This window comes from Marmota flaviventris, chromosome 3, assembly GCF_047511675.1.
Source record: "Marmota flaviventris isolate mMarFla1 chromosome 3, mMarFla1.hap1, whole genome shotgun sequence".
NCBI lineage: Eukaryota > Metazoa > Chordata > Mammalia > Rodentia > Sciuridae > Marmota > Marmota flaviventris.
In genome coordinates, this window is record NC_092500.1 from 127,387,764 (window position 1) to 127,396,239 (window position 8,476).

An 8,476-nucleotide genomic window follows, 5' to 3' on the forward strand; every position below is an offset into this window, starting at 1 on the left:
ATGGGACTAGTGAAATCACAAACATGGCCCACCAAACTCAAGTTTGTGAGAGTGGACTCACATTTTAGACAAAGAATCTCCTTTTCTGGACAGGTATAGTGTAACTTACAAATAGGAAAAATTTCCTGCTGGTAAAATCTGGGGTCCAATGATGAAACCCATACTTGATTAGTTATTAATTAATCAAAATGACCAAAATTATGAAACCAAGAACTAGAACTTCCCTAGGTAAATATCACTGATGAAATGTATAAACTTATAATAAAGGGCTATGAAATTCAGTCACATTATTTCTCTTTGGGATATGTAATAAATGAAAATTCTTAATGTAATGAAGCATTTACTATATGAATCTCCTTGCTCACCCGTTTCAGAAAATACTATTTCTGCCCTTATCCAGTAAGCATCAGAATTTTTAGTTTCTCACAAGTGACTCCCAGTTTATGGCTGCCAGTGCCTTCTTTATATCTATTCTTCTACTTAGAAATAAGTGAATAAATGGTTCAAATTCTAGGTGTAGATATTATTATAGCATGCATTTCATGGTTATTGTTGTATTGTTTTAATATGTAATGTATATAATTTAAAAACAAAGCAAAGAAAATACTGATTTTATTCATAGTAAGAATTGACTTTGAAGAGTACAGTGGCACATGCCTATAATCCCCATGGCTCGGGAGGTGGAGGCAGGAGGATCACGAGTTCAAAGCCAGCCTCAGCAAGAGGGCAGCACTAAGCAACTCAGTGAGACCTTGTCTCTAAAAACAATACAAAATAGGGCTAGGGATGTGGCTCAGTGGTTTGTGGGGACAAGTGCATGGAGCATTGCATACATGGCATATGTTAAGGGCATCTGAGTGGGCAGGCTAAGGGCATCTAAGGGCAGGCTACTCCCCTAGTGCTAGGCGTGTGAGTGGCAGGCAGCTTACCCCGTAGGCATAGCCCTGGGCATGAGAGCCACCTTCCACTCCTCAATTGGTCACTGCAAGGACACTCAGCAGACATTGCATTGGTGGCTGCCTATAATCTGCTTAGCTACTCTCTGAGTATATATATATATATATATATATATATATATATATATATATATATATATATATATATATGATAACTGTGCAATAAAATCAGACCTGCTTCCTGCATGGTCTCCAGGGGTCTTGATTAGAGACTCGGCAGCCACACTCTTCTCTACCCTGTTCCATAGACCTCCTCACTGGACAAGAGAGAGCCCATGCAGCAGTTGAGTGTCCCTTAATTCAATCCCCAGTACCAAAAAAATGATTTATCAGCTTTATAATTATTTTATTTTCCTCAAAAAGAAATATTTTCATGTGGGTTTTCATAGCTGATCATTTCAGGGGGTAATAGTAAAGTTATTAGCTAATTTGGAGGAATAAATGTGTCAGATATCTTATAACATATTTTAAATGGATTACTTAATGGTCACTGCCACATGTGAAGGAGGCACTACTATTAGTTCCATTTGTGAGAAGCTGAAGCATAGAGAAATGCTTTATTCAGGGAGGAGGAGAGTGAGCACAACGAAGCACTCTAGCCTTCAGCCAGGTGAAAAGGGGAAAGCTGCCCTTTTAAATTCACTCCTGTAATTTTGGTTCCAGATGTAGTAAGTGATGATTGTAGTTATTAAAAACTTCCTGCCTGGAAAGATATTCTTTAAAAAATGAAAACCTCCCTGGTCTTAATAGAAATGCTACAAAGTTTCAAAAATAAATGAGTTATGAGCACGTGAGGATCCAAATGGAAGAAAAGCCTTGTGGTAAACTTAGTTGCAACACTAAAGGCATTTGTTCATGTTGATTTCTGTCCTCTTTGTTTTCCACATCAATTATCAAATACTGTTTCTTCCTTAGATGCTTCTGGTGGATGAAAAAGGCATTCCCATTCCCCAAAAATTCATCTTCATCTCTGCAAGTGAAGTCAATTATCTTTACAGGGCAACTACTAATGAATAGGATCTTGTACTGTTTTCAATCAATACCATTAACATCGTAACCAATTAACTTTTTATTATGATAAGTAAAAATATAAGTAAATCCTCTGAGGACAAAAAGAGACAAAATATTTAAAGCACACGCTGCACTTGAGAGATATAAGAAGTCAAAACTTTAAGGTTAGAAATTTGAAGATAATTGAATTTCATAAAAATTAATTAAGGCATTAGGAAAGGATATTATCAAAGTGAGTGATAATTTTGTTAGCATTATTTGTACAGTTTTATATGTTGTGCAAACATAAATCCTATTTCCTTTGGGTCCTGAATAATATCAGCTGCTTCAATCATTCATATAATTTATGCTATATATTTTCTCAACTATTTCAGCATTTTTAAAGTGATAATACAGACACACACCCAAGTATATATTTCCTAATGATGGTGATCAAAATATTTCTACAGCTCAAAGTTTTCTTGCTTGTTATCACAACAAAAAGTGTTAAAAAAAACTACAATTTGTTGATTCTTGCTTAAGAGTATTTAAATTATTTCTAATTCCCAATATTCACGTTAATTAAATTTAATATATATTAAATTATAGCTATATAAAAATTATACATATATATATATATATATATATATATATATATATAGAGAGAGAGAGAGAGAGAGAGAGAGAGATGGTAAATTCCATGTGATGAATACCTGCTCCTCCCTAGGACTGAAAAGATGAAAAGATAAATAAGCAGAGTTCCTACACATGAAATAGTTGACATATCCATGAAGTTAACTGACCTGTAAATTATTATTATAATGTATCTAAGTATATAGTTTTAAACAAACAAACTTTATTATGGGATAAAATAGATTAGTCCATAAAATATGCCAAATAAATTTAGAATAAAATATTAGTGCACCAGGAAAAGAACTAGGGAACAGTGACTTTAGGGAATATGGAATCATGTGCTAAACATCTGAAAAGGTTTAAATTCCAGGAACTAAATAGGCCTTAAAAGTTGGAAATCATAATAATGAAAAGAAGCATGAATGCTAATTTTCTTAGAATTATTTATAAGCAATTATGAGATCAGTAAGATAATGTATTATATCTATCTATTTATAGAATTTTAATTAAAAAATTTACATGAGATTTCAGTTATCTGACAATTCTTTTTTCTGCTCATTTGGATGATTTATTCTTTCCATTTGAACATCTTTGTTCCTCTGGCTCTGAAAAGTAGAAGGAAAAAAATATATCAAAGCAATGATGAGTCAGCAGAATCAGGGTAAAGGAGAAAAATCTGTGAATGACTTCCTTTTAATATCTTCAACATGGTGATGCTGATAACTTGGGTATTTGGTGGTCAGTGGGGATGAGGGAGACTGATAGAGTAGAAGAAACATATTTTTAACTATTCATTTTGATAAGAAACTAAGTAAAGTATTTCAAGATAATTTTGTCTTTTTGCTTTTATGTTATATCAGGTCTATCACCAGCAACCTAACATATGTTTTAACTATATAAGAAGAACACCAGGGAGGTCAGAGTATGCAAGGCATATTTTCTCCTTAAGTGGGAGTTACCTTGACCTGAGCCTGTGGCTGGTACCCTGCCATGTGGCCAAAAACAGAATATCAAGGCACACTATACACTGGATGGACAAGCCATGGGGAAGGTCAAAAACTCATTTTCTATTACCTGGTAAGAATAAGGCAGTGGAATGTATTTGGGTCTTATCAGTAGACAGAAAGTGGTCAATGAGTCTAAGAATGTCACAATAAATTATTACCCACAAGTAATTCTCATCCATGCTCCCTTGATTCTTTTTATCAGGTTAATTCCCTGCAGCAGACTCAACAAATAAAAGCAGGTCAAAGTCAAAGAGGTAAAGTCTCTTTTCTGTTGATTTTTCACTTCAGATCATGGCTGAGGGAAGTATCATCAGATCAGGGACCCATGCTCTGTCTGTAGAGTAAGGAGACAGTGAGTACCCTCAAACCCATCTCCCAATTTCTTCCCTAACATATCTATTCTTACCCCTCAGTGACAGTTCACAAATGAGGAAATTATTTTTATTATTCCTTTATAACAAGAAGGAAGACAATAAGGAAAATAAAGAACTTCCTTATGATTCTTTGGCATCTATAAATTCAACAATGGTCCATAGATATGTTTGATTGGCTACTGGGTATCAGACACTGTTTTAAATTACACTATTTTTTTTTTTCACTTTAGTTCATCTCTTTTATTTTACAGTAAAATAAAAACCTTTTTTTTTAAATATAAGCTTCTTTCCATTTTCTCCCTGAAAATAAATGTATACTATTCATCTTAATATTGCAGATAAGGAAAGACAATTATTATGGAAAATTGGAAGAATGGTGATAGATTTTTTTTTTCTTTTCTGTAACAGACCTTTAGGGTTTACTTCATGAATAATTTGGGGTAAGGAAACCAAGATCGTTTACTATTCTAATTTAGTCCATGTGAAGGATTAGACCACTGAATAGAGAACCCATGAACATTCTAGTAATTAAAACCTAACCAAAGGCAAACATTTTGTCAGCCTCCACCTCACCACAGAGCTAAATTTAATAACTATTTGAATTTGTTCTGTGTCTAATGTTTTATTTTTATGGTTCCTCTCCTACCAAGTTGGAAAATAAAATATCAACTATTTATCAGAAAACAATTTTAATTATATGTTGTAATTATTATTAATTATGCAATTGCTCTTCACTTCAGAATCATTGAAACTGAATCCCTTTCTCTCGCCATGCACAAAAGTGAATTCCAAATGGATCAAGGAGCTTGATATCAAATCAGAGACACGCCGTCTGATAGAAGAAAAAGTTGGCTACTATCTACATAAGGTGGGGTCGGGCTCCAAATTCCTCAATAGGACACCCATAGCACAAAAGTTAATAACTAGAATCAACAAATGGGACTTACTCAAACTAAAAAGTTTTTTCTCAGCAAAAGAAACAATAAGAGAGGTAAATAGGGAGCCTACACCCTGGGAACAAATCTTTTCTCCTCACACTTCAGATAGAGCCCTAATATCCAGAGTATACAAAGAACTCAAAAAATTAGACAATAAGAGAACAAACAACCCAATTAACAAATGGGCCAAGGACCTGAACAGACACTTCTCAGAGGAGGACACACAGTCAATCAACAAGTACATGAAAAAATGCTCACCATCTCTAGCTGTCAGAGAAATGCAAATCAAAACCACCCTAAGATACCATCTCACTCCAGTAAGATTGGCAGCCATTAGGAAGTCAAACAACAACAAGTGCTGGCAAGGATGTGGGGAAAAGGGTACACTTGTACATTGCTGGTGGGACTGCAGATTGGTGCAGCCAATTTGGAAAGCATTATGGAGATTTCTTGGAAAGCTGGGAATGGAACCACCATTTGACCCAGCTATTCCCCTTCTTGGTCTATTCCCTAAAGACCTAAAAAGAGCATGCTACAGGGACACTGCTACATCGATGTTCATAGCAGCACAATTCACAATAGCAAGACTGTGGAACCAACCTAGATGCCCTTCAATAGACGAATGGATAAAAAAAATGTGGCATTTATACACAATGGAGTATTACTCTGCATTAAAAAATGACAAAATCATAGAATTTCAGGGAAGTGGATGGCATTAGAGCAGATTATGCTAAGTGAAGCTAGCCAATCCCTAAAAAAAACAAATGCCAAATGTCTTCTTTGATATAAGGAGAGTAACTAAGATCAGAGTAGGGACGAAGAGCAGGAGAAGAAGATTAACATTTAACAGGGATGAGAGGTGGGAGGGAAAGGGAGAGAGAAGGGAAATTGCATGGAAATGGAAAGAGACCCTCAGGGTTATACAGTGGAGGGGGTAGAGAGAGAGGAGGGGAGGGGAGGGGAGAGGTGGGGAGGGGGGAGGGTGGAGGATGGGAAAGGCAGCGGAGCACAACAGACACTAGTATGGCAATATGTAAATCAATGGATGTGTAACTGATGTGATTCTGCAATCTGTGTATGGGGTGAAGGTGGGAGTTCATAACTCACTTGAATCAAAGTGTGGAATATGATATGTCAAGAAATTTGTAATGTTTTGAACAACCAACAATAAAAAATTAAAAAAAAAAAAAATAAACAATATGCCAGGGGCTAGGGATGTGGCTCAAGCGGTAGTATGCTCGCCTGGCATGCGCGGGGCGCTGGGTTCGATCCTCAGCACCACATAAAAAAATAAAAAATAAAAAAAAAAATTAAAAAAAAGAATCATTGAAAAGCCCAACTCTCTGTAATTAAAGAACAAATTTGTTCACCACTTATTTAATTTTGACTTTTTAATTGCTTAACTTGGATTGGCTCCCATTCTTACCTTTTTTTTACACTATTCTGCACAGCATCCAAATTTCTAATTTCAGAACGATTTTTAAAGTCTGTTTAAAATTCATAATACAGATTTTAAATAACAAATCCTTCACAAATGTCAGTAATAAAGGGCTTAATTTCTTTAAATTATTCTTTGCAAAAAAGATGTCTACTCTAACTTCTCTTTCTGATTTTATGACATTTCAGTCTACTCCACTTTCTGTTTAGCTAAAGACACAGAAATGGAAGACCTGAAATTTCCCTCCTTTTAGATGGGAAATTTATTTCTTTTTCAAGGTCAGAACTAAAACTTGATCTATCTAATTGGACAATGATACGAATGATATAGCATTGCCTAAGTGACATTAGAAAAACCCCAACCTTAGAGTTTTGTTGCATAAGCACCTCACAGTAAAAAAACATTAAGTTAAAGTAAAATTTACATAGGGTTGAAAAGAATCCCTATTATCCAGAGAGTTAAACAGTTTTTAACTGAGCATCACCAACAGCAGGGCTTTAAGACACTTTTTAAAAAGTAAACTTTATCTGTATATATTTAAGGTATACAAAATTATGTTATGGGATAATGTAGATAACAAAATGGTTACTACAGAGATGGAAATTAGTATATATATTATCTCACCTGCTCCTTCATTTTATTGTGTATATACCAAGGGCAGCTACAACCTACTCAGTAGAAATACAAAATACAGTATAACATTAATAACTATAATATTTATGCTGTACATTAGAGAATTTCATCCTAATAAAATACTTTATAAAATTTCCCAAAGGATATTAGACTTAATTTTTAAATACTTATAGTCAAAAAGGAAAATAAGTTGTAATTCCTTTATGATTATAATGTCCTGGTCCTATTTATTTTTAGTTTGAACAATGTCTAAAGATTCTGTTTTTCTGTGTGTATTCTAATTGTACCAAGAATATGTGACAGGAGAACTTGGAAGCACAGACTTTGAAGGCTTCCAACTGGGTATCTGAGTATAGGATATGGAGATAAAAAGGGAAGATGTGGAACAAATGACAGATTGTTTTTTGTCCTGTTTTTGTGAACCAATAATCCAAAGTCTTTTTTATCATTAAACAAATTCCTTAGTTTTTCTTTTTTTAATTACTTTTATTCAATTAAATGTAGGTCATAAAGTCAAGTCAGCATTGAAACTTAACAGAAATATTGAACTGGCACCACTCTGCGCAGGTGCAGTGGGAGGCCTGCCATCCCAGATTAGGCGGCTCTGCTGGGAGGTATATTCTCTGAACAGCCAGCAGTCATGCAACCTCCTCTTGGACTCCCTGGTTAGGCTTTGCTTCATCAGGCAGTGCAGGTCCCGATGCAAACTTCTACCAGAACTTTGGTAGACGAGTTGGAGGCTTCATTCCACGCTTGCTTTGCTTCTCTCCTGAGTTAGGATTATGTCAATGGCATCGATCAGGAAGAAATTGGAACTGGTGTTGATCAGTGTATCCAGAAGTTTCTGGATATTGCAAGACAGAATGCTTTTTTTCTACAAAAAAAAAAAAAAGATTGTAGCTCTCTGTCCAGAAACCACAGCAAGCTATCAAAGAGGACGTCTCAGAACTAAGGAATGAGTTGCAGTGGAAAGATGTAATGGTGCAGAAGTACTTGACACAGCTGAGGCACTGGCATCAGGTGCTAGAGGACATCAGTGTGCAGCACAAAAAGCCAGCCAAGTCCCTTAGGTATCCTTGACCTATCTGGAGCAGGCATCTTCCAAAATCCTTGCACCTCTGAAGCAGACCTGAGAGAGGTCTGGCCTACAACCGTAGCCTTCTGCAAACAGTTTCTCCAAACCTCTCTGTGTAGACATGGCATTTTAGAAAAACTATCTGCCAGAGAATGAGTTGTTGTTAATTTTATTCACACTGAAAAATTTCCCCAATTTTTATGACCTGTTAAGTACTTGAGTACTTTATAAAATGCCAATAGCTTGCTAAACAAAGTGAGGTTTCATTTTGTTTGTTTTGTCCACAGCAAAGTTTAGACTATTAGTTTGATGCACAGATTTTTTTCTTGTTTTTAAAATTTTATATAGCTTTTATCCAGTTGTTAGTTTGTTGTGATCTGAGGGGGGGATATTAAAATACTCCTAGAATCATGGGAGAAGGAATTTGGTTTT

General features: G+C 35.3%; 1 pseudogene; it reads left to right on the forward strand.

The window, feature by feature from the left end:
* LOC114080733 (mediator of RNA polymerase II transcription subunit 28 pseudogene) lies at nucleotides 1-8,102 on the forward strand (annotated as a pseudogene).
* The last annotated feature ends 374 nt before the right edge of the window (nucleotides 8,103-8,476 follow it).